Here is a 26,399-nt window from a genome sequence, read left to right on the forward strand (position 1 = left end):
ACTTTGGGAATTTGGAAATTTGGGGATTTCAAACTTAGGGAATTTGGAAATTTAGGGATTTCAAACTTTGGGAATTTGGAAATTTGGGGATTTCAAACTTTGGGAATTTGGAAATTTAGGGATTTCAAACTTTGGGAATTTGGAAATTTAGGGATTTCAAACTTTGGGAATTTGGAAATTTAGGGATTTCAAACTTAGGGAATTTGGAAATTTAGGAATTTCAAACTTTGGGAATTTGGAAATTTGGGGATTTCAAACTTTGGGAATTAGGAAATTTAGGGATTTCAAACTTTGGGAATTTGGAAATTTAGGGATTTCAAACTTTGGGAATACAGAATTGGGAATTTGGAAATTTGGGGATTTCAAACTTTGGGAATTGGGAATTATTAAAAAGTTAAATGATTTCTTTTGGGATTATCATTTTTCTACTAATAATTTCCACTATTGTTCGTTTCACTATGTTTATACATCACACGTGACATAACAGAATCAGTTAAAAACCACTTATTTATAATTATTGTATGAAACAAATTGAGATTCCTCAATTGGAAACTGAGATTTCTCCTCTCGTGCGCAAAGTGTTAAAAATTACATAACTCTATAATAATACTAAAATCTCTCTAAAATCAAATGTTTCAACGAACAGTAATTTCACTACCAAACATCATTAAGAAAGTTCTTCGAGATGAAACCTCGCAAAGTGGTCACGTTTGAACGAGACGAGCCTTTTACAGTCCCGCGACGAATATCGAGCGGTTCGAAGACGATTCTCGATATGAAAAAGCAGATGCGAAAGAGAAAGAAGGTGAATAAATAAAGAGCGGCTCGGCGTCGTTCGCAATATGATTAATGTGGCCGATCGACGGCAAGAGAGAAACAGAACCAGTCGGTCCAGAAAGCCGCCTTCGGCTCGGTTCTTCATGGTGGCTTTGAACAGGGAACGTAGAAATCGATCGATTGGGCGCCAGTTGGTTTCTCGGTTATTTCTACCTGTGTGTACCCACGTATATCGTGTACATTTGCCATGTGGAAACGTCAAACCGGACGTGCAAATATCGCGGCTTTATTCGCCTCCTGCACCGTACATTTCAAATCGTTATTCGACATTGACAAATTTGTCATGTTACCCGAGGATAGACACCGTTTCGTTTCGTATGTGATTGTTTAACTACTTGCACTGGAATTTAACACTTTTGCTCGTTGACAGGGATTTATGGACATTCTTTCTGTGAAATTATTTGAAAATGATGTTGATCTTAATGATATTATGGTAATGTGCAGTTGATAATTCTTTGAATAATCGAATTTTCGGATTTTCAAATATGTATTAAAAATTCTTAAACTGAGAAATTTGCAGATGCAAAAATTTCATGATTTGTAAAGTTCTTTTCAAATTCATAGATTTCCATATATCAATGTCTTCAAATTTCTAGTTTTCCAAATTCTTAGATATAAAAATTCCTGGAGTTTAATATTGTTTAGGATCATAATATTTTTACGATTCCAATATCACTAGGACCCCAATATACCTAGGAGTTCAATCCTCCTGAGACCCCAACATCCCTAGGACTGTAATACTTTTACGACTCCAATATCCCTAGGACTTCAATACTCCAGACATCCAAATGTCCCTAGGATCCCAACACTTCTGAGATTCAACTATCCCTAGGACTACAATACTCTTAGGACCCCAATATCCCTAGGACCCTAATAGCCCTGAGACCCTAATGTTCCTAGGACTCCAATACTTCTGCTACTCTAATATCCCTAGGATCCTAATAACCCTAAGATCCCTATGGCCTTAGGACCTCAATAACCTTGAGACCCCATTGTCCCTAGGATTCCAATACTTGTGATACCCCAATATCCCTAGGACGCTAATAACCCTGAGACCACAATATCCCTAGGACCCCAATACTTCTGTTACACCAATGTCCCTAGGATCCCAATAACCGTGAGACTCCAATGTCCCTAGAACCCCAATAACCCTGAGACCCCAATGTCCCTAGGATCTCAATACTTCTAAGGCTCTAATAACCCTATAATCCCAATATCCTTAAAAACACAATATCTCTGAAGCCCCAAAACTCACTAAAATACTAATATTCGTAACATCTAGTACCCCTAGATCTGAATACCACTGTACCAGTATTACACTTGATTATACTATAATGTAATTCATTCAAGTGCTAAATTAAACTTCGAACGGTTACATGTCAGTAGAATCAGATAGAATAACAGCATGACACAAGCGTCATACGTAAATTCGAAGCATCGCGATACGTTATTTGCACGTTTTGCAGTCGTTAATATCGAGACGACTAAGCAATTAACGATCGAACTGCCCTAACGACCCTGAAACACATAAATACTTATGCAAATCGAACGACTCCAGGAGGGATACAAGAAATTCAGCAATGTCGTGTACTGGTTCGTCTCGCATCATCGAGATTTCACAGCTCGATCCGTGCCGATCTTCGATCCGGTCCGCAATTTCTCCGAAGCGTCTCGGAACGAAGCGGAATTAATATTCAATCTGAGCGCCGATAACGGAATACCAAGAACACGCGTTTTATCATTCACGTGTCTCCGCTGACAGATAAATCTTACGAATTAATTAACCAAAGAACACCGTACATCACCGACATTTTCCTTCAACGTAGCAATGTTTCATGCCGTCGCAGAAATCGTCGTACTTTTACACCGTTCAAAATTCATTAGTGCCTACGAGGCTACCCTTTAACGGACGTCGCAAATAAAAAAGACAAAGAAGAAGAAAGGACTCGTTCGAGTAGCAAACTGATTTATTATGCGGGTCTGTCGAACATTTCTATCGCGATGTATAACGCGCGTCAAAATGTTTGACGAGCCGATTCAACTGCTGCCATTCAACGATGAAATTCCAACAAAAGGTAGACGAATTGTCCGTGATAATTGGTTCTCGCGTGAAAGTGACGTGGGTGGCAACAAATCACGTGAAATCGCTCGAATCATTCGACCACGAAAAGGTAACGGATCCAGGTACCGTGTAACATCGAGTTTCGACCAGAGACCATTACTCTTTGTCTTCCAATGAAATTATATTTCGATGTGCTCCGGTAATTAGCGCGTCGCTTTCATCTGGACTTTTTACATCGCTCGTTCTATTATTACTCGTTCAATTAACAGGCATTAGGTTTACACGTTGCATTTGCATGCTATAGATTGCCATGTCATACGTATTTGTTCGACCACACGTGTTGCATTTCTACTTTGTGAGCACGTGTTATATTTCTAGTTGTTCGAGTACCACGTGTTCACAGGTTATATCACTACGAACTGAGTCGTTGGATTACCACGCGTTGAATTACAACATGGCGAAGTATCACGCGTTATAGAAGATCGCCACGCGTCGTATTCTGGCGCGTTAAAGTTTTCTAGGTGTCGTATCACCGCTTGTTGAATCACCACGGGTTGAAACATGATGCGTTGGATCATCACGCATTGCATTACCACGCAATGAATTACTATGCGTCGAATTACCACGCGTTGAGTTACCTCGCATCGAATTGCAACGTATCACGCTACCACGTGCCGAGTTACTATGCGTTGAACCACCTCGTGTCGAACTACCACGCGTTGAGTTACCACGCATCGAATTACAACGTATCGAATTACTACGTGTCGAATTACCATGCGTCGAATTGCCACGCGTCGAGCTACCACGCGCTGAACTATCACGCGTCGAATTACCACGCGTTGAGTTACCACGCATCGAATTACAATGTATCGAATTACTACGTGTCGAATTGTCATGCGTCGAATTACCACGCGTCGAACTATCACGCGCTGAACTATCACGCGTCGAATTACCACGCGTTGAGTCACCACGCGTTGAATCACCACGCGTCGAATTACCACGCGTTCAGTTACCACGCATCGAATTACAACGTATCGAATTACTACGTGTCGAATTACCATGCATCGAATTGCCACGCGTCGAGCTACCACGCGCTGAACTATCACGCGTCGAATTACCACGCGTTGAGTTACCACGCATCGAATTACAACGTATCGAATTACTACGTGTCGAATTGTCATGCGTCGAATTACCACGCGTCGAACTATCACGCGCTGAACTATCACGCGTCGAATTACCACGCGTTGAGTCACCACGCGTTGAATCACCACGCGTCGAATTACCACGCGTTGAGTTACCACGCATGGAATTACAACGTATCACATTACCACATATCGAGTTACAACGCGCCGAATTACCACGTGTCGAACTACCACGCGTCGCATTACAACGTATCGACTACCACGCGACGAATCACCATATGTTGAATTATCACGCGTCGAACCATCACGCATTAAATTGCCAGGCGTCGAGTTACAGCACATCGGATTACCATGCGTCAAATTTCCACGTGTTATAGATTGCCACGCGTCGTATTACTGCGCGTTATAGATTGCCGTGAGTCCTTTCACCACTTGTTGAATCACCACGCGTCGAACTACCACGCGATGAATTACTACGTGTTGCATCACTGTGCGTTGAATTACAACGTGTGGAATTACTATGAGTCGAATTACCATGTGTCGAATTACCATGTGTTGAATTACCATGCGTTAAATTACTACGCGTTGAATTACCAATACTTGTTGAATATCGCGTCATATTACTACTCGTTACATTTAACCACACGTTCTATTACAATTTAAATCACTACGTCTTGAATCACCAAGCGTTGAATCACAGCGTTGTATTACATTATACATAGAAAGACGTACGTACGTATGTGTGATCCCTCCAATACGTTATTCGGAGCTCGCGTGACTCGAAAAAAGATTTTATTGTGAGTTCGTTCCAAGAGCCGAAGGTCAAGGGACATCCCTGGCACATTATTCAAGGCTGTTGCAAATGAAGAGCATCGGGGTAGCAAGGACGAAGTACTTTCTCGACGGTTGATAAGAGAAGAGCCAGTTCGCGGACGAGCTCTTTCTTTGGTTATTTCTATTCTTTTTTTTTGCTTGGTCCATCCACAACGGTCGAAGGTGCGAATTCTTGTATCTGGGCGTGGCAAATTGCCGCACGCGAGCCTCTAATGATGCGAACAAACGAGCCGGACCTCGAGGATAGAGAGGATTAAGAGAAAGAGGAGCTCGGTGATCGACCAACGAAATAAAAGCCAACTTCGAACGGCAAACGTGGCCGAGTGTGAGAAAACGAGCCCTTAAAGACACCGTGTCGGATAAAAAGGTGGTCCTGGAAAAATTCAAACGAAACTGCCTCGTTGGGATACGGTATTCTTGGTAACGAGCTGAGAACATGATTTGGATAACCTGCGGGTTAACTCTTAACTTACATCAACCGTGACCCAAGCACTTTTCACACGATTACTAAAATTTTCATCTACTTTCAAATACATGGAATCTACCATCATGTAATGACGTTTCAAGCTTTGTTCAAGGATATTTTTACTTTTCATTTACTAGCAAACAATGTAAACATCATGTAACCACTTCTTTAGTTTTGCTCAAGGATGTGTTCAAGAATTAATGCGATGAATCAACGCTATGAGATCATATTTTATTTGAAGATTTGATAAGCATTTTCAGGTGTGTGTGCGTTACGACACAAAAGTGTGTTAGGTTCATTTAGAGATGTGTCTCATCCGTACATTTTTCGGCAATTTCATAATTTTGTTATTAGGGTTATTAGTATACAATTGTTTACAAATTGGATATAGATAAGTGGATATACAGAGACTTACACTAATTGTAAGGCACCCCATATACCTTTTGGGTCAATAAAAATTATCGATATTATTGCTACATAATTATTTCAGATTTTTCAACTAGACGTGCCATACTTAGAGAAATAAAAAAAATTTTTTCTTCATTCACCTTTCGCATCTTCGTCCCGAAATAAGTCTTGTACAACATCTATTGCAATTGAGATTATATAAATCAATTTAAAGCTGCATTTCTCATATCGTAGAATAGTTAAAACATTCCCACAAGCATAACAAAATATTTGACAGCCTCTTAAATATACTCTGCAGTTTCCGCTTTCGGATTGAAACTGACGGTACAATAAATTGAAATGAGGCAAAGAATTCTGGCATAAACTATTACATATCAACGTCACGACTAGAAACATGAGCCCTCAATATGTTAAGTTACGAGGCAATAATTTTTATCTAGCGATCAAATAATAATGCGCATTCTCCTTACCTGCAGGATAAATAATTCAGTAATATCGAAATTATAAGGAAATGAAGTTAAAAGATTCGAGACACAAAACATATATATAATAATTGATACGTATAAATATGTGGGGTACGAGTTGATCCTAATTCTTCCATTATCCTGAATGTTACCCATCTTTTTGCGGTTGAAATCCCGTATTAAAAACTTGACAGCAGCATCGCGATAGAATTTAATTGGAATCTCTTTGAAACGAACCACATAGCACGACGGAACCATAAAACGCTGAATTGAGTCCTGATATCGAATAACGTTTCTACGCCAGGCCGACTTTTAATCGCGAACATTTGTTACGCTCTGTGGGATAGCACCTTTTCTAGGATTGCTTCTGGAGCGGCACGAGATGGCAGAAAAGGTAGTAAAGCTTTGATAGAGGAAAAGCAAGGACGCTGATCTCGTAAGGGAAGTGTGGTGTAACACGATCCTGTTTCCTACGGTGTCACACCTCTACAGAGGTTTCGCTACAGGTGTTCGTTAAACGAATAGAGTAGCCAGGAATTCAATGAATGTATACTGCAAGTACCATTTAGTCGCTGCGAATTCGTCATGGGAATCGAATAGTTGAGGACGTAGGATTTGATGGGAATAATTATGAGGGGAGGTTTACGAATCGATCAGAGGTTTGTGAATTTTTGAATTTTTGTTGGTGTGGAAATAGATATTTGCAGATTCCTAAATTTTTTAAATTCCAGGACCTCTAATTTCCTAAACACTCTAAATTCCGACATTCTCAAGTTTTCAAATTGTCAAATTTTCAACTTCTCAAATTGTCAAATTCTTAGATTGTCAAATTCTCAAATTCTCAAATTCCAAAATTCTCAAATTCCAAAATTCTCAAATTCCAAAATTCTCAAATTCCAAAATTCTCAAATTCCAAAATTCTCAAATTCCAAAGTTCTCAAATTCCAAAGTTCTCAATTTCCAAAGTTCTCAAATTCCAAAGTTCTCAAATTCTAAAATTCTCAAATTCCAAAATTCTCAAATTCCAAAGTTCTCAAATTCCAAAGTTCTCAAATTCCAAAGTTCTCAATTTCCAAAATTCTCAAATTCCAAAATTCTCAACTTCCAAAATTCTCAAATTCCAAAATTCTCAAATTCCAAAATTCTCAAATTCCAAAATTCTCAAATTCCAAAATTCTCAAATTCCAAAATTCTCAAATTCCAAAATTCTCAAATTCCAAAATTCTCAAATTCCAAAATTCTCAAATTCCAAAATTCTCAAATTTCAAAATTACCAAATTCCCAAATTCTCAAACAACAAATTTTTTAAATTTCAAAGTTTCAACGTTTCAAAGTATAAAAATTCTCAAATTTGCAAATTCTTGTGTTCATAAATTCCGAAATTCATAAGTTCCAAATTATGCACTTTGGAGTTCTAGAAATTAGAAAATTCTAAAATTTCCAAACTCAAATCTCCAAGATATCAAGTTTCTCTACATGCAACTACATTTCTATATTTTTAAATTTTTACGTTGTTTCTACATTTCTAAATATCCATATTATTTCTACATTTCTAAATTTCTATATTATGACCGCATTTTTAAATGTCCATATTGTTTCTGCATTTCTAAATTTCTATATTATGACCGCATTTTTAAATGTCCATATTATTTCTGCATTTCCATATTTCTATGTTATATCTGCATTTTTAAATGTCGATATTATTTTTACAATTCTATATTTTTATATTATGTTTACCTTTTTAAATGTCCATATTATTTCTGCATTTCTAAATTTCAATGTTATATCTGCTTTTTTAAATGTCGATATTATTTCTACAATTCTATATTTTGATATTATGTTTACATTTTTTAATGTCTATATTATTTTAACATTTTCAACATTCAAAACGTCAATATTTCTAACTCTCCCCTTAAAAAATTTCATAATCTAAAAACTCCTAAATTCCTCCAACAAAGATTTCTCAACTTCTCAAACGAAGATTCGCACTCTACGTACATCGCGCGCAAACACAAAAATTGTTTCCAGTGAACAATAAAATGTTTTCACGGCACTTGATGTACAATGTTGTTTAAAGCAATTAATACCCAAGAATCGTTGAAACTTCGGATTGTTCCGCTCGGTGGAACATCAGCGAGAAGTCATTAACGCGGAATATTCGGACAAGACACGACACGGGAACGTGTAAATCAGAGATTTCGTTTCGTCACGGCAAGTTAGTCAGCGGAAAAGCAAAGACGAGAAAAAGACGACGGAATTCCAACGAGTAGTGTGGGTGGCGAAACTGGTAGATGAGAAATACAAACATCTGGAATGGCGGTAAATGCTACGACTGACCGTTCGAGAGCAGTGTTCGCGTCAGCTTATGTCGCGAACCGTGAATCACGTTTCGCCCCCTCGTTTTAACGATGTCCAGTATCGACGTTTCTATACTTTTTCCGATCTAATTTTTCATCTGTGGTACAGGTTTCGATAGCCTATCGATACAGAATTCGATAACCTACTCTTGCAGGAAACTTGATACATTTAAACACTTTCACGTTTGCTATTTTCAAACTTATTTTCAGATTTTCAAATCTTCATATTTACAAATTTACAAACTTTTAAATCTTCAAATTTACGAACACTAAAATACTTAAATATTTAAATCTGTAAATCAACAAATTTCAAAAATGTAAACAACTTTACATAACACAACTATCAAATTTTTGTGAAATAATCACAAACTATCAACTATGTGTCTGATGACACATGTTGTCATCAGACAAACCAAATTTGACTAAGAAACACTTTATACGACTATGCTCCTTCCATTAATTTAAATTTAGAGACAACATAATGTGAGAGTCAGTTCTTAAAATGAAGAGTTCTTCAAAATGCTTATCCACGCCATCGCACGGCTAACGATACCAAGAATTTCATAGAAAAATCATGCAACGATGACCCTTTAAGTGACACGTGGAAGATCGTGCTCAGGTAGGTAAGCTTTGAAGGCGTCATTACGTGCGAACGACATCCCGCTTAAGTGCCCCATTTATCTTAAAGAGCATAGCATCGTGCACGTAGGAATTTATAAGCTATAATATTGCTACCACGGTAGTAAAGCGTACCAGTATATATCAGCGCTGTGAAAATGATCGCCCCGGTACGTTGTACGGTGCGCATATTGCCAGATTTTATTGCTCCGACGACGATCACTGTTTGTCGCTTTTCTATATGGAGCACCTTGGTTCGTATATCGACGAACCTTTCTGTCGTTCACCGTCGCGTTCTTACTGCAAATTTTCAATGCAACGTCTTTGGGAAAATGACGAGGTTCAGTGGCAAAATACCGCTAATGACCAGCTACTTTGAAAGTGTATCGTTGACAACTTCGTGTGAGGAGCTACTGTTAGATCATATACTTTGTATGATTGCAAATAATAAAAATAATACTTTATATTTACTTTATAATTACAAATAGTTATGATTTTATTGAGTACTGTATTGAATTTACTGACAGTTATGATGCAGTTATTCATAATGTTAATTTTATATGATAATGTCAGAAGTATGTATTATAGCAAGAACTTACTGTTAATCTGTTACAGGTTATAATACAAAAGAGAGATATTCCAAAAATAACACTAATATTCTTGACTCTATGAATTTATTACTAATACTCATTGAAATATAAAATATTTCAGTGTTTAGCTAACTTATTGCTAATTTCCCCTAGCTACAACTATAACATGTCTTGGTCCACCATGACCCCATACTTAGTCACGTGGTCAGTACTTGTACACAGATAATTGCTCATTATCTACGAAGAATGTTTTACTCCAATTCCAATTATTTTGTGTACAGACAAGAATAATCGACTAGTCAGACTGTTGGATTGGGATCTGAGCTAAAGTCTTTCGTTTGCTAGGCTGACTACTTCACCAATTAAACCAGTACCGCGAGTACAACTCCTCGAGCGATGTTCTCTTCTACGAATCGTAGATAGAGATGCATTAGGTACGGCAGAGTCAACGTATTCTCGCAGAAGGCAATCAATTTCACTACTTTTATTGTCAAAGTAACTGGTTGTACGCTGCTACCAGTTGCAAACCTTCTCATCGAATGTTTACATGATTTTATATCTTATGTATGTTCTTGTATTAGATGAAAAATATTTTTTATTAAAATTAGAGATGAATATATGCAAACATGTGTATACGTGTGTATGTATACATATGTATATTTTCACTTGCACACATGTATGCATGCAAGTGTCTTCATATGGACACATGCATGTATTCATGTCCATATGTATACACGTATCTAAGTATGTATGAATGCACGTATGCATTAATATATATATGTATGGATGCATGTATGTAGGAATACACACGTGTATGCATATATGTATGTATGAGTCTATAATATGTGTAGCATGCATGTATTGATAGATATATGTATGGATACATAGTATGTAAGCATACACGTATCGATGCATGTACGTATGTATATACATACATGTGTGTATGAATTTTCTCCTATATTAACGTACAGTTTTCAACATCAACAAAATCGTGAAAACCGTGAATAATATATCAAATTAAAGGCGTCTAAAAGTCAGATAGACAAATAAATAAAAAATGATAACAAAATAACAAGTGACCATGCCTTCATTTGTAAAATATGCCCCGAACCTATTTATGATTGAGTATCCACACAAGGTAGATAGTTCATTTTCAGTGATCGAATATCTGGTTAATTAGCCGATCTTGTCGCGTGCTGGTTCAAAAGACGAAACCGTTCGAGGAATAGATGAGCCGATTTAAATGAGCTAGCCAGTACAAGGCCATGAATACAACTCTATCGTTTGAATGCCGCCTACCGTATTATCGCGTCTTGTGGACGGCCACGAAACGTGAGTGCCAATCGACCGGTGCATTAGACAGGCTTTCGCGGCATCCAACCGATAATAAGGTCCATCGACGAGAAGAGATAAGGGGACACCGGGTGTTGGACGAGGACGAGGACGAGAGACATCGACACGTTGCTGTCGGTGGTTCATCGTTTAAGATCGAAGACCTTGCGCGAGCTATCCACATTCAACCAAAGGAAGCGGCGTAAGGCGGCGTACACACACGCAACGCGTGGGCGAGCCACGCGACCGAACGGGTTTCTTCGTGTATAACTCCTTCGAGCTATATACGATCGTTTCGTGACTTCCACGTAGTCCAAGAGACCTCGTAGTTCCAACGGGCATCTGAATATTCACCGATGTCCACGCGCGACGTTTCATCCGTGCGCGTGCCCTGTCGAAATACGCCTTTTCGAATGAGAAATCCATTTCTTTTATATTAGAGTAAATGTCTCAATTATTTGAGGTCTTTTCTACTCGGACGAGAAGATTTTCTTAAGATTACGAGACTTGAAAAGATACAGCTGATTTAAAATTATTTCACGTACAAATTAACATGTAAAGCTAATATCCCTACGTCAGAAAGAAAAAACATCAAATAATAAAAAGTCGTTTGGAGCATAATATTGTTCGTCTCTTTCATTAAAGGAAAATTTTATAGATCCAGTGAACTGATTAATAGGTAATTAATTAAGGTTTGCAAGTTCTAATGTTCCTCTAATCGTCATCTCTTATATATCATTCAATCTGTTAGTTCTACTGTGACGTCCTACTAAAGGTATGAACAGATATCCCTTGTTGATCATGTGACTCGACCTTTCTATCGATTGCAAGGCTCAGTTATTACCAGTCCATAACTGAAATGCTTTACATTCGCAATGAAGAGTGAACTCGACACGTGAAACATGCAAAGGAACGTGGCGAAGAACGGGTTAAAATGTTATTCCATCGGATTTCATTTCGTGTCGAAAGTCGGTCGTTCAACGTCGAATAACAAACATGGCTGGGTTTAGTCAGCGATGCATGGTATTTTTACGAGTATTGCTTTATGCTTAACCGAAGACAATCGACGTGCCGCTTCAGGGCAAAAGCGTTAGTTTTACGACGGCAGGGGGTGGAGGAGCGCTTCCGTCGAGCGTATTCGCGTAGAGATTATGATTTCTGGCAACGAACAGGCTCTGGTGGAATGGAAAAGAGATACTGAAGGAAAAGAAAAGACGAGTAGAGGGAGGATGAAAAAGAAAGCGAAAAGCAATGCATACGGCCCGTTATTCCAGAGCCGTGTCGTAAAAGACACAGGAGTTACGACGCGAACGCGCATCCCAGCGGCTGGCCAATTGGAAAATTTCTTTTTCGGTCGTCTCCGTTCTTCTCACTTTGTTCCATTCCTCGGCCACTTTCGTTCTCGTGTCCTTTTCTTCGTCGCTTCCACCCACCAACGATTTACGAGCGAACTGAAAGACACTCGTCTGCTTGATGCCAGTTTTATAACGAAATCACCACGACCGTCACGCTACTTTACATATTTAATGGAATTCTTTGGACGATCCTTTCCACCTCTGATCAGGCATGAGTACACGTTGGCCCCCGTTGAGATCGTAGAAAAATATGTACGCTCTGTTTCAAGCGAAAGCAGCAGCTATTTCAAACTATTCGTTTAATCGGGATAAAAGTCACCAGTTATTCTCGCTCGGTTTATGACGCCATTTTGTCAGTATGAGTCTTCTAATTGCGTGACGCTGACAAGATATCTTTATTCTTCACGATGGTTCAAGATAAAAATACGTATAAATATTTCTTGAATAAGCTGCTTCGTTTTTCACATTTTCATTTTTAATTTGCAAACTTATTAAATTCTATAATCTCTCAATTTAGTCTCTAAATTTCCCAATTTCTAAGTTATCAATCTCTCAATCTCTCCACATCTCTAAGTTATCAATCTCTCAACTTCCAAATCTCTAGATTGCCTATTTCCCAAAATGGAACACACCTAATCAGAACACTTCCTGTTAAAACTTACATATTATTTTTTCATTCTTTTTGCCCAAGAATTCGTAAATAATTACGCGCCAAACGAAGCTTTGTACTAATCTTTAAACCGACTGTACCTTTTCTTTCGCTCGTTCCAATCATCTTTTGTCGCCTAATAGGCGGTAAAAGCTGGTCCCTCGCAACGGACGTTTCTATTGTTTGCCGCTGTTAATATAAAACGGGATACCGAAAACGGTGCGTATCCAGGCTCGATCCAGAAATTATTCGCGACCATGATCGTATCTGTCGTTCCCGGGAAATTTACGGGACGACCGAAGGAACGAACGTTCGAGCTTGAATGTCTTGATCGAGCGAGGAAGGCGATCGCGCGGCGTGAAACGATACACGATCTTCCCGATTCTGGCGTTCTTGAATTGCCAGGAAATAACGATCGGGAGCATCGTGGGACGCGTTGATAAACGGGTCGCTTCGTTCAAATGCGACGGTTAGCCGCTAGCTTCTTGCCATACCGGTAGACGCGCGATGTCGTTTCTTCTGCAATTTTGAAAAGATCCTTCGGATTCGGGACGAAAGCGGCGAATACTAAAAGCTGATATGGCTGATTCGCTTCATTTTTTTCCTTTTGGCAAGGGAACGTTAGCGCATTGGCGTAAAATGTGTTTTTGGGTGAAGATTAATCTTTGATTGACATATGTTATTATCATATGTTACTGTCATATGTTATTGTCATATGTTATTGTCATATGTTACTGTCGTATGTTATTGTCATATGTTATTGTCATATGTTACTGCCGTATGTTATTGTCATATGTTATTGTCATATGTTACTGTCGTATGTTATTGTCATATGTTATTATTATATGTTACTGTCGTACGTTATTGTCATATGTTACTGTCGTATGTTATTGTCATATGTTACTGTCGTATGTTATTGTCATATGTTATTATCATATGTTACTGTCATATGTTATTGTCATATGTCATTGTCATATGTTATTGTCATATGTCATTGTCGTATGTTATTGTCATATGTTATTGTCATATGTTGTCTTCATATGATATTGGTATACATATTGTTATATCTGTTATATCGTCATATGATACATTCTCATACGTTATATAGTTTACATGTGATATTCCGATATAACACATTCTTACACATTATGTATATATTCTCACGTATGACGATATACGTTATGCCTCCATATGATATATTCCTATGCGTTATATTGTTTCATGTGATATTCCGATATGATTCATCCCCACATATTATATCGTCATACGTTATGTCTCCATATGATATATCTTTATATATTATATCGTCATACGTTATGTCTCCATATGATATATCTTTATATGTTACATCGCCATATATTGTAGCACTATGTGAGATACGGTTATGGGTGCACACTATACATATAGTCACATGTCATAGCCCTATACATTACATCGTCATACGTTATACTATGGTGTATGATTACAGTTACCTATTACATTTCCAAGTATTGTACGGTTACAATTATACAGTATATTGTCAAGCGCCATATAGTCATATAACACCAATAATAACATTGAAATTTAGTGGGAAATACAATAATACAAAAAGTATGTAAAAATTTAGGAGTATAGAGGTTTCACAATTTCAACCAGAAAGTAACTAAGTACGCATTACGGTTGGTACCATCATTGTGACTTTCATCGTTGTATTAAATGGCCACGCGTTATATCGCGGACCCTCTCTAGTTACGCCAATGGTGACGGATATAAAATTGTGGCGGAATCACGGGGAATCCACGACGTTGTTTACTCCTTCGATCGTTTTAATTTTATATGTCGTCCGTATGCTGGTGGAAATTAAGGGCGGCGAGATTCCTACCGGATACTCGTGCAACGATTGCAATAAATTGAATCGCGAAGGGCAACTTTCTCCACAGGGGTACGCGTAGGTGGTTGTCGAATATTGCCTCGATACTGGTTTCAAACGAGCAGGAAGCATTCGTTTCGAATACGTTGTTGGATTTAATGTTTCTTTTTTTCGAATAGCACCGCGAGCTCTCTGCCCTCGGCCTCCCCCTTTCACCGCTAAAACGTTTGAACACGCACCGCGCGGTAAAAAAAGCGAGCAAACAGAAATACAAACGGACAGCTCGATACGATTGCATTTTCATAAATTTTTGCGGCAGTTCGTGTTCCATCGAAGGAACATTCGAAGGTTGGACAGTCGAGAGCAAATCTGGCTTCCCTGGGGTCTCTATTTCGATTATGGAGAAACGGAACTGCCGATTTTTGCTAATTTCATCATTTGGAGATTGATCGGGAAATTTGGGGATGTACGAATTTGAGGAACTTGTGACTTAGGATCATTAAGATCTGGGGGATGTACAGTTTAGAGACATTCGAATTTGGAGATGGAATGAAAATTTAAAGATATGGAAATTTGGGGAACTTGTGGTTTAGGGTCATTAAAATTTGGGAATGGATCAGGAATTTGGAGATATCAGAATTCGGGAAACTTTATTAAGGAACATTAGAATTTGGGGAACGTGTCGTTTAGGAACATTAGAAGATGCGAGTGAATCAAGAATTCGCAGATATAGGAATTTGAGGAACTTCCAGTTTAGGGACAGCAAGATTTGGGAATATGTGAATTTAGGAATCTAAGGATTCAGCTAGAAATTTGGGGACGTATCAGTTTCAATATAAATAGGTATTCAATGATTTGACATGGGAGTGTAGGATTTGAGAGCATATAAGAATCTAAAAATATGGAAATATAAGGATTTCAAGGCACTCGAACATATAAATATTTGGAGGTTTAAAATTAAAGAAATTTAAACATGTGTAAAATCGAACAATTTGAAAAATTGCTAATGAGGATCTTCGAAAACTTGGAAACCTACAAATTTTAAAGTTTGAAAGTTTATTCAGAAAACATGAAAATGAAAAATTTGGATATGTATGAATCTGTAAGTGCAGTTACATTGCACTCGTGTGAACATGACACGATCCTCGCAGGAAATCGCTCTGATGACCGGAGTCTTCCGGGCGTCAAGCTCGTGAGCACACGAATCAGATAATTTCGTGCGCAAATTATACTATCGTAAAAGGGGGCAAGAAAAATCGAACGAGACTTGATCAAGATAAAAACAAGGGGTTAAAAAGTTTATTGGGCGAAGAGAAAAATCGTTGGGAAAAATGTGCGAAGATAACGGACGAGTAATAGAGCTATACGCTCGGTGTGGACATTATCTGATGGGAATTAACATCCTCTCGTGCCTCGGTATAAATACCACCGGAAATTATTTGTATCGAAGCTCTCAACTTTCGAAATTTATTTCATAAATTATTTCTCATCGTTTTATACAATTTATTTGAAAATAAGAATTTGTATACAATGTTAATAATTCTTATATTATAACATACTGTTTTTGATACCATTGTTAAAGTATCTAATAATTCATAATTATTTCGTTCAAATTATCTGCATATATTAATTGTTCTTCTGAGTAATTCAATGCCTCACATATTCAACCCCTTGCGCTACAGTGATGAGCTGCACTTCATACCCTACAAATATTGTTCCAAACTTTTTTTCGTAAGATGGCTGCAAGTGGGAGAAAAATCGTGAGTAACCTTACAGGTAACACCCTGTAGTACTTCGAAATTAAATACACAGTAAAAAAATAAAGAAACAAACTATAAAACTTTGAATATACAGATCAATTCTTCACCCATAAAAGACAGTACAGATTTAAGAAAATCGTCTTAACAAATTTTATAATTCAACACGAACGCGTAAACCGGTCACTTGACCGGTTTCGTGCAGTTAGCGTTAATCAACATCTTTTCAAATAATGAATTCGTGACGTTTATCGAGCCGTGTCCTCGATTTATATTGTACGTAACAAAATTTTTGTTGGTTATGGGAAGTGTCGGGTCGGAAGAGTTAATTACAGACCCAGCGAAGTCGACTTTCGAGGCATCGACATGGACGCGTCATTGTTCGCTAGTGGGCCGGTATTGTATCCCTCTCTTTCCACGTGCGTTTTCATCTGGCGTGGCTCGCGCAAACAACAAATTATGTACTCGCATTTGCATATTTGATGCGTGGCTACAATATCCTGGAGGAAACGGTCGGAGAACTGAGTTACGTTACGACGTCGCCGAACCACCTTGGTCCATCACTTTTCGCTCCTCTCGCCATCTCGCTCTGACATTTACTCGCTGCAGTTCTTAGATTCCGATGTTTAATTTATTCTTATTAACTTTTTACGCGAAAATCTTGCGAAAGCTTAAACTTCTAGAACTGTAGATAATATTACTTTTTTAGAAATTTAGGCATTTGGAGGTTATGAAAGGGGATGTTGGTATTTGGGTATCAAGGAAAGGGATATGAGGATTTAGGGGTATGGGAATTTAGGGATATTAGAATCTAGGGATGGGGGATGTAGGAATATAGAGATATGGGAACATAAGGATTTGGAGATTAAGAAATTTGGAGATATTGACACTTGGGGACCTAAGAATTTGAAGACTATAGAGTTGGGAGATCTAGGAACGTGGAGATCCAGAAATCTTGTGATTTTGATACTTGAGGACCTAAGAATTTGAAGAGTATAAAATTTGTAAAAATTTGGGAATTTCGGCATTTGCAAAAATTCAGAAATTACAAAATTTAGAATATCCAAGTCCTCGAAGATTTGAACTCATCGGTTTGGAAACTCAATTCGAAAATTCTAAAATAATAAAGCTTGAAAATTCAGAAATACCCAAGTACATGTATACGTTGCACTCGAATGTACATATCCAATACTCACGGAGTAGCAGTTCGCAAGTTTGTTCGCAGGGGTACAGAATGACCGGTGGGGAAACAGGCCATTCGATAGTGGGGAGATCGTGTAACTGTCAGCGGGGAGGCACTCGGTTATGCCTGACTTATGCAAACGGCAAAACGTGAAAAGTTTCATTGGATTCGTAGATACGGTATCTACACGTGTTCCGCTTGTATATCGGTCGCGTTGCGTCTGGTATCGATTAATTTTCGTTGGCTCGCTTCGGTTCCAGTTAATCTGGCTTCCTGAACACGATATTGAACGACGGGCTTCTCATCTCGTTGCCACCGTGATTACGTAATTACGCGGACGGTGAAGTTGTCGGGCATTTTCACGAGTGTCGCCATTTGACTCCGTTAATCCTCGCTTACAAGCGTCGTGGCGAGATTATAATATCGATAGGGCGCCAATCTTGTAATTCAGGTAGCCACGGTATCCTTGAACGCGTTTCTGCGTACTCTAAATCGATCGATGCTATTTCGCGTACAAACGGATATCTGCTCTTAAACCCGCGTTTCATCGATCGTGATATGCTTCATTTTTCTGATCGTAGATGACGATTGCGAGACAAATTATCCTTGCATTTGCATACCGAGCAAATAATCTTATTACCTGCAGGACCCCACGCATGTTACACCTGCAGAAATTGTCTCAATCATACTTTAGTAGGTTAGTCCAGGTACTGATAAATACACGCATAAGAAACGAAGGATATTAAAGATACGATAGGTCTAACTTAACAAAACTGTAGCTTCAAAAATGCTGTTTCAGATACATATCTCACTATACAATTTTTATGACTATTTGCAAGTTCCAAAATTCTGAAAGAAAATAGCAAAAGCGTGCAAGATATTGAACCTATAATTTTCTCCACAACTACAAGCCACACAAGAAAATATCGAGGAGGGTCTCACACTTGGACCAACACCCTTGATTCTCGTCCACGTTCTAATCGTGGAAGAGGTATCGATGACGTTAAACAATGCAAAGTACACGGCTAATAAGAAAAGAGAAAAAATAAGCCGCGATATTGGGCGGGTAAACGAGAAAAATAATATTCGATCCCTCTCGCGACTCATCCTGTACCCACGTGTGAATTATGCAAATGTAGTCATATGATCTGTCCTTTTTACGGGTCGTACCGCAAGTGGAAAGAGAAAGAGGAAAACACAATGGCGCGATGCAAAAGTCGTGCGTATTTTAACCCTACGTCCCACGTGTCGATGCAATGCACATCGGTCGAATGAGTAACTCGTATCGCGGGAACTATGATTTTTCTTTGAATATGTTTGCCTCGGGTTCGACGATTATTAATAAATACACGCTTCACCGATTTCGATGACCTTAAAATGTATTGCCAAGGTTGGTGTTCTAATCAATTTGTCTCTATACATATTTTGGTTTTAATTTCAGAGATATTTGCAAAAATATGTTCGCCATGTTAATTATTATTTACAGAAGGGTACATGTTTCACCGATTTCGATGATCTTGAAATATATTATTAAGGACGTTGTTCTCAACAATTTTTCTCTAGACATACTTTCGTCGTTCGGGTTTAATTTCGGAGATATTTGCAAAAATATGCTTGTTATGGTAATTATTTCTGAAAAGGATGTGAAGGTCCAGAAAAACACACGTTTTACTGATTTCATCTCTGGTCTGACTTTCTAAGATATTTTTAATATTTTGATTTCAAAGTTTCAGTTAAATTTGCAATATACGATAGTATAGAGATCGAGTAAGTAGCCATCATAGAAAACTGTATGGTAGCCACGCGACGAACAGTGGTCTAAACGTCGTCCAACGCGAAACAAGTCCGAAATAAAGTCTTCGTTTATTACTTGAAAGTATTTATTAGAGATATAAAAACCTTGGAGTGGATACTAGAAATCGTAAAATATTTCAAGGTATGGTACTCGGTAAACACGTGGGATCCAAGTATATTGTCGTACTCCGGCTACAGGTACACTCTGATGCAACCCTGTTTGCAAACCTAACTTTCAAATTCTAAAATTTTCTTGTCTTTATATTTCTTAATGTTGAGATGATAAATTTTCAAATTTCAAAATTTTCTGAATTCTCAAATATTTATTTCGAATATCGTAGATTCCTGTTACAGTAGATCCCCAAAAAGTAGAGTTCACTTTTTAAGTCACTCCCGAAAATTTTGACAGTACATACTTGTGTAACATAAGTCTTTTCTTCAAACTTATGTAGTTGAAAATTTGGGAATATAACAATTGGGAAATTTGAGAATTTGTGTCATTGGAAATTGTCAAATTTAGAAGTTGGAAGTTGGGTTATTTCATGATACAAAACTTGTAAAATTTAAGAACATGAAAATTCGAAACTTTGAGAACCAAATACAGATTTAAAAATGTAAAAACCTACAAATGTAGAAATTGTGTATTTCTTATCAGAGCCCCGAGCAAATCCCGTTTCCCCTGCATTAAACACAGTACCGATCGCAGTATCATAACCGTAGTGCTATCAGAAAATAAAGAGTAATAGTTCGGGTCGATATGCCACAAGTATGATCGCCTTATCTTTATATCATCAGATCGTGTCTGACTTTCTATCCCCCAAATCGTTCATTTGACACATAACAGCCCAACATTATAGGAGCTAATAGAATATAATTTCACGAGTGGATAATCGATAGTCAATGTCTCGAAGAAATTCGCGTGGTCGTTAAAGCTTTAGATTATCCTTGTTATCTGTCGTTATCGTTCAACCGTTGCTCCATTATTGTACGGATCGTGGTTACGATCGACGTTATTAATACCAGCGATACCGCATAATATTCGTACTCGTTAAGTTCGGATTAGAGATGGGTCGTGAGCGGCAACGTATACCTGGGCGTAGCGTGAATACTCAGATAAATTCAATCTCGAGAATCCATTAAGTACGACGCACTTCTTGGGTCCGGCGTTACCCTACCGTGCGTGGGTGCCCGGTAATGGGAAGTGCACATAGAAACCGTCCTGCCCATATTTGTCTACCATTCGTCTTTTTCAACCTCGGTCTCCTTCGTCTTCGTGTGTTCCTGCCTCGAAGCGGGCATTTTCGTGTTCGGTCTATGTGTACACTCGGCTGCAACGTCCCTTTGGATAACAATCCATCCTTAAACTGGGCAATCTCTAAATCCTTCCATTTTTACATTTTCTATCTAGTCATCAAACCTCCAAATCATCAAACCTTCATTTCTTTAGTTTCTAATCAACTTCTGAAATTTGTTAATTCTTCGAAAGTCAAAATTCTTGCCAATTCTTCTTTTTATTGCAGAAATTTCCAAATCAATTTATCGAACCCCAAATTAATTTCCATATTTCCGCTGTCGCACATCGAATCCCAGTTACGGAATTTCCAATTAAATACATTTCCAAATTTTCTGGGAAGCCAGATTTGCTGTCGACTGTACGTAGACACGTGTGCACGGGAATAAAGCCAGCCGGTCAATGCGCGTAGGACGTGCATTCCTGAATGTCCTTTGGGAATCACGGTGGCATAAGTCCTTTGGGATTCCGGACCAAAGCTGAACGTACACACTCGTCACGTTTTAGCTACGTGACGAATGGATACCGGTGATGACCAGCTTTGATAAACACATTAAGCCGCGTTAAGTCTGCCTTAAAGCAAACGGGGTAGATTCGAATCGATTTCATCATGGACCACATTCGCTGCTTTAGGATTTGTTCCGTTTTTTCCTCTGTAAGCCCGGTATACTTGATCCGGTACTAGATCGATCGTATCGGTCAAATTAATACCGTGTAATTTTCGAAACGTCCAGAGAATCATTCGCTGTGACAGGTATATTAGTTCGGTGAAATCCTTGTCGACGAGTTACATGTGACGATCCTAGACCTATTAACTTTTATGTTTAAACTGTATAAAATTGTTTCGGTTTATTTTTAAATTATCCATCCATTTTAAAATCATTCATAAAGCATGCAGTTGATATTGAAGTATAGTAGTATTTAAAAATAGCTTCCTCGTAAATTGTTTAGTAATATTGATCAAGAGTACGACATTCGCAGTAGACTTTAACTAATGTAACTGACTTTAATTAATGTATGTTGTGCAAAGTTGTTTAAAGCAATAATTGGGCCACGTACTCGACGGCCTTTGTCGCGGCCTATTACGATCGATGCGAATCTTGAGTGACGACGAAGGAGTCGTCGCACGCGAACCGCTATAAATATTGCCTCGTGGCTACGAACTGTGCCTGCTGTAACGTAAACGTTTGCAATTCGAACGCGGCTGACGGTATGCACGACGTGGCAGTAAATTTCGCGTTAAGCCGAAGTCGGGCTAGATGATTTACGTGAGTACGAGAAGAGTAGGAGGGAGAGTAGGTGTTTCTTTGCTGAGGTACCGTCGGTGTCCAAAATCTTATTGACTCTCATCAACGACCTAACGCAGTTAAGAAATTGTGGTTCTCTTTTATTTCTCTTACGCGAGTATTCGGGTGTAGTTTTGGAACTTGACTAAAACCTTAAATTATCAAATTTCTGGGTTTGAGATGCTAGGTTTGTTTCTGGAGTAATAGATTCCTATATACATGTCTCTAAAGTACCTAGTCCTTAGATTTGTATGGTGGAGTTTACAAACTTTCAAGGTTCCCATATTTACAGATTACTAAATCTCTACTTTATCAAATCCTTATGTTCTTCTAGGGACTCCTAGGTTACTAGTTTTCTGTTCATAGGCTACCAAATTCTTGGAGTCCTATATTTTTAGATTCCTATATCTTTGAATTCCAGTAGTCCCAGATGCTTAGATTTCTATATCCCTAGGTCCTTAGATTTCTATACAATATCTAGGTTCTCAGATTCCTAAATCCCTCAAATTTCTAAATCCCTAAATTTCCGAATTCTTACATCCCGAAATTCTTATACCCCGAGATTTGCATATTCGTAAATTTTTAAGTCTTAAATTTCTTAGCTACATTGTCCCAAAATTTCTACACCAGAGTCTTGAATAATCGTCGAAGCGAAACACAAGCGCATTGTAACAAGTCTGTACCTATTCGTACCGCACTTATCATTCATTCAACTTGTCAACAGCGCGTGACTATAGCGTGTTACCACTACCGAAAGCTAGCAAGTCCTAGTGTAGTTGTCGTGTAACCTTCTGCGAAAGCGAGGAATAGGAATAAAGGTGCTGGTACATTTGCCACGCAGCACGCGACGCCTTCGTAACAATAGGATTTTAGGACGCGTGGGTGGTCCACGCGTTTATTTCTCACGAGACACCGAGAAATCCCTTATTTACAGCTGATAGCATTCGGACAATGGCGTCCTTGCGGAATCCTTCGATCGTTTACGATTCACGCACGATTCTTTTCTTCAAAGCTTTTAATTTCGTCGGCGAAAATCACGAATAAAGAAGCAAGACTAAGCTTGTCGCCATCAATCTTTCTTAATGGATCAACCTAAGGATCATCATTTTCGGCGGCTATGAACCGGAAACGCGTTTCTAATCTTGGGAACGCTTTACTGTTCACGCGTGTGATTTCTCTGGACCAAAGGATCCACGATCCTTTGAAATTAACGTTTGCAGCCCTTTGGGTCTCGAGAGACAAGGGTGCAGCTAAAAATTATGGTTCCCTATGCAGATAGCGGACATTTAAACAGGATTCGATTGTTATATGGACAACTGCCGACTGACATTTTTATGCCCGCACGGTGGACTGACGTTCAACGATGTTTGCCCAAGTCTGGTCATCAATTCGCGTTAATTTACGATGATTCGAGGACCGATTGATTTTGCTTTACGGAATGAGAGAAGACAGTTTCTAGTGGACGATGGTATAGTAAGTCTCTAAAATGGCGGAGTGCTATATTTACTATTTATGTGTTACACTTACTACACTGATGTGCTACGCTCTACTACACGTATACATCACATTTATGTACTACATGTATTGTAAAAAGTCATTGATTGAATATGTAAGTTTCTGCAAATATCACAGTACAAATTTTCTTTTTAATCTACTGAGAAGCTGTTATGACGTATATCTTCTATTTTCATCCACATCTTGAATTATTTATAACTAGTTTAATTTTTCACTCGAGACTTTTCACTTACCACCCTAGGAAATCAATGTAATATCAACGATGTTTTCCTGAATAAATATCGAATCATATTAAATTTGTATCAATGAATAGGAACGAAGTAATTATAGCTTGGAAGATCGCAAACCGGTGCTTGCGTTATCGGGACGCGATATTCAAAATCGATTGCAATGAGTTACACTGTGCGTAGACATCAAGCGTAAGTGGAACGATGCGATAGTAGCATGATCTAACCAGTAATTCAGCGGATCTAGAAGATGCAAGGACTTCTAAACCGAATCCTGCCGATCCGGTGTCAACGATATCTCGTCCTGCGAGTCCACGGTTATCTTCGCGATATCCCGTGCAAACCTTCAATCGTATTCGCAAACCGAGAATCGTTAATATCGAGTGATCCTTCAGATTCCAAATTGTGTGGCTCGTAGCCTCACGGACCCTAGGTCGTTTCGTATCTCTAGGGTCACTTGTATCGAATTCCACGAATCCTCCTTTGCATTTCATGTCTTACGATGGTTTTTTGTATATATGGACAACGATGACACGAAAGCTTGTCCTTGGTAGGGAGCTTACGACGAAGCTGAGAACCGGTATGCTCAGACGATGACGAATCGAGGCGTGCCCTCGAATCTGATCGAAACGCGACGCGACACGATTCAACGATAACGAGGTCGTTTTCAAATGCCCGCTGATTATGCACTTGTTAGAGACAGTAAGCAGCATTCATAAGAAGATCGACCGCTCAAGTGGATCGGGACACGGTGAGCTTGCATTCGAACGTCTTGGAGCGGCACGTTTGGTCGGCTGTACGAATAAAAAGCAACGTAAACGTTACAGAACGCTTGAGAATCAAACTAGAATGATTTCCTACGAACACAGTATGTCGGACAAATTACGGAGCTTTTTAAATAAAAAGAAAAGAATTAGTTATTTTGCCAAAATTAATTTTTGTATGTTGTTTTGTATGTCGTATTTCAGTTTCGGAAAAAGGAAGTAATTACATAGAGATAAGTCAGGCAAATTTGGAGGATGTTGGAGCACACAGACTTGTTTTTTGCCAAAAATTCACGAACAGCAACAGTTCTGACATGGTGCGTTATCATGTAACAGAAACCAACTTCCCGGTGCTCGATATTCGGGCCTCACACGAACGATCCTCTTCCACAAACGTTCCATAACACCCAGATAATATTCGCCATTAACATTTTGTCCCTGTGGAACGAATTTCTGAAGTATAATTTCTTTAGAATCGTAAAAGCAAATTAACATTGTCTTCTCTCGGGGCTTCTGGAATCGCAATTTTTTTGATTTTGGAGAGCCTGGAGATTTCCACGTAGCACTTTGGCGCTTTGTTCAAGGTTCATACTTGAAGCACCAAGTCTCATCACTAGTTACAATTGATTCCAGGAATGTACAGTTCGTCTGGCTGTTTTGATAAGATCCTCGCAATATTCAACGCGAGCAATTTGTTGCGCTTGCCCGTGATTTTGTGACACGGTGATGAAAGGCTCAGTGGCATTAAACGCTATAAGTTTACAATTCGTTGCTCGATTCCAATAATGATTGTTGTGTCGTGTAGGGGAGGTATACTATTTTCAGATAACATTGTTTTAATAGATGGCGCTAGTTTTCCTTAAATTTAAAAAGTTCCGTTACTTTTTCGACATACTATGTACAATTTCAAAAATAAGTTGCACGTCGAACAGTTTCAGAAATAAAACCGCGTGAAATGGGAAATCGTATCGTTCATCATATGCCCACGCGAGTGTGCACAATGTATTCACTATTGACGTTCTTCGACCTAAACACATCTCGATCAATAGGAAATATTTCTCGTATATCATCATATTGTCGCGGTGTTTTACTTACGTTACATCGATATAGAGGTGGATCATAAAGAGCATGAAATTCTTTTTGATAGAATCCGGTTAACCCACAAGTTCCGAGTCCGGACGCGTTTTAAATAAATTATCTTCGATGACTGGTCAAAGTTCTTTTCCGTATATTACGACCCTTTTACTCCACATTTATTCAACTGTTCGGTTGAAGCTAGACACAAGGGATTCGCGGGAATGTCCTCCAGCGAATTCCGTGTGCTCGGTAATATCAATATTTTAGGAAGATAACGCCCTTCGTTGGTATGACGTTTCTCATACACGCGATTTTTTGTTCGTTTATTAAAATCAAATGGATCGTGAGAAATATTTGTCGCTACGAGGGAGTGCACACGTGCTATCTCGAGACACGGTTGATCTACATACGAGTATTTTCTATCGCGTTTTTCCCGAGCTGAAAGTTTACGCTCTGTCGGCGTATTTATTAAGAGCGGAATATTCATTGGTCGAACGAGCGGTTTTCATATCGCGCTACGAGGCGACATCGACGCGAGGAAA

The 26,399-nt window shown here is 38.6% G+C and overlaps 1 protein-coding gene across 1 annotated transcript in view; it reads left to right on the forward strand.

The window, feature by feature from the left end:
* The window catches only part of LOC100880704 (agrin), a 656,625-nt gene that overhangs the window by 32,317 nt on the left and 597,909 nt on the right, over window positions 1-26,399 (forward strand). The window lies entirely within an intron of this gene.

The sequence above is a fragment of the Megachile rotundata genome, chromosome 1 (genome assembly GCF_050947335.1).
Source record: "Megachile rotundata isolate GNS110a chromosome 1, iyMegRotu1, whole genome shotgun sequence".
In the NCBI taxonomy this organism is placed as follows: Eukaryota; Metazoa; Arthropoda; class Insecta; order Hymenoptera; family Megachilidae; genus Megachile; species Megachile rotundata.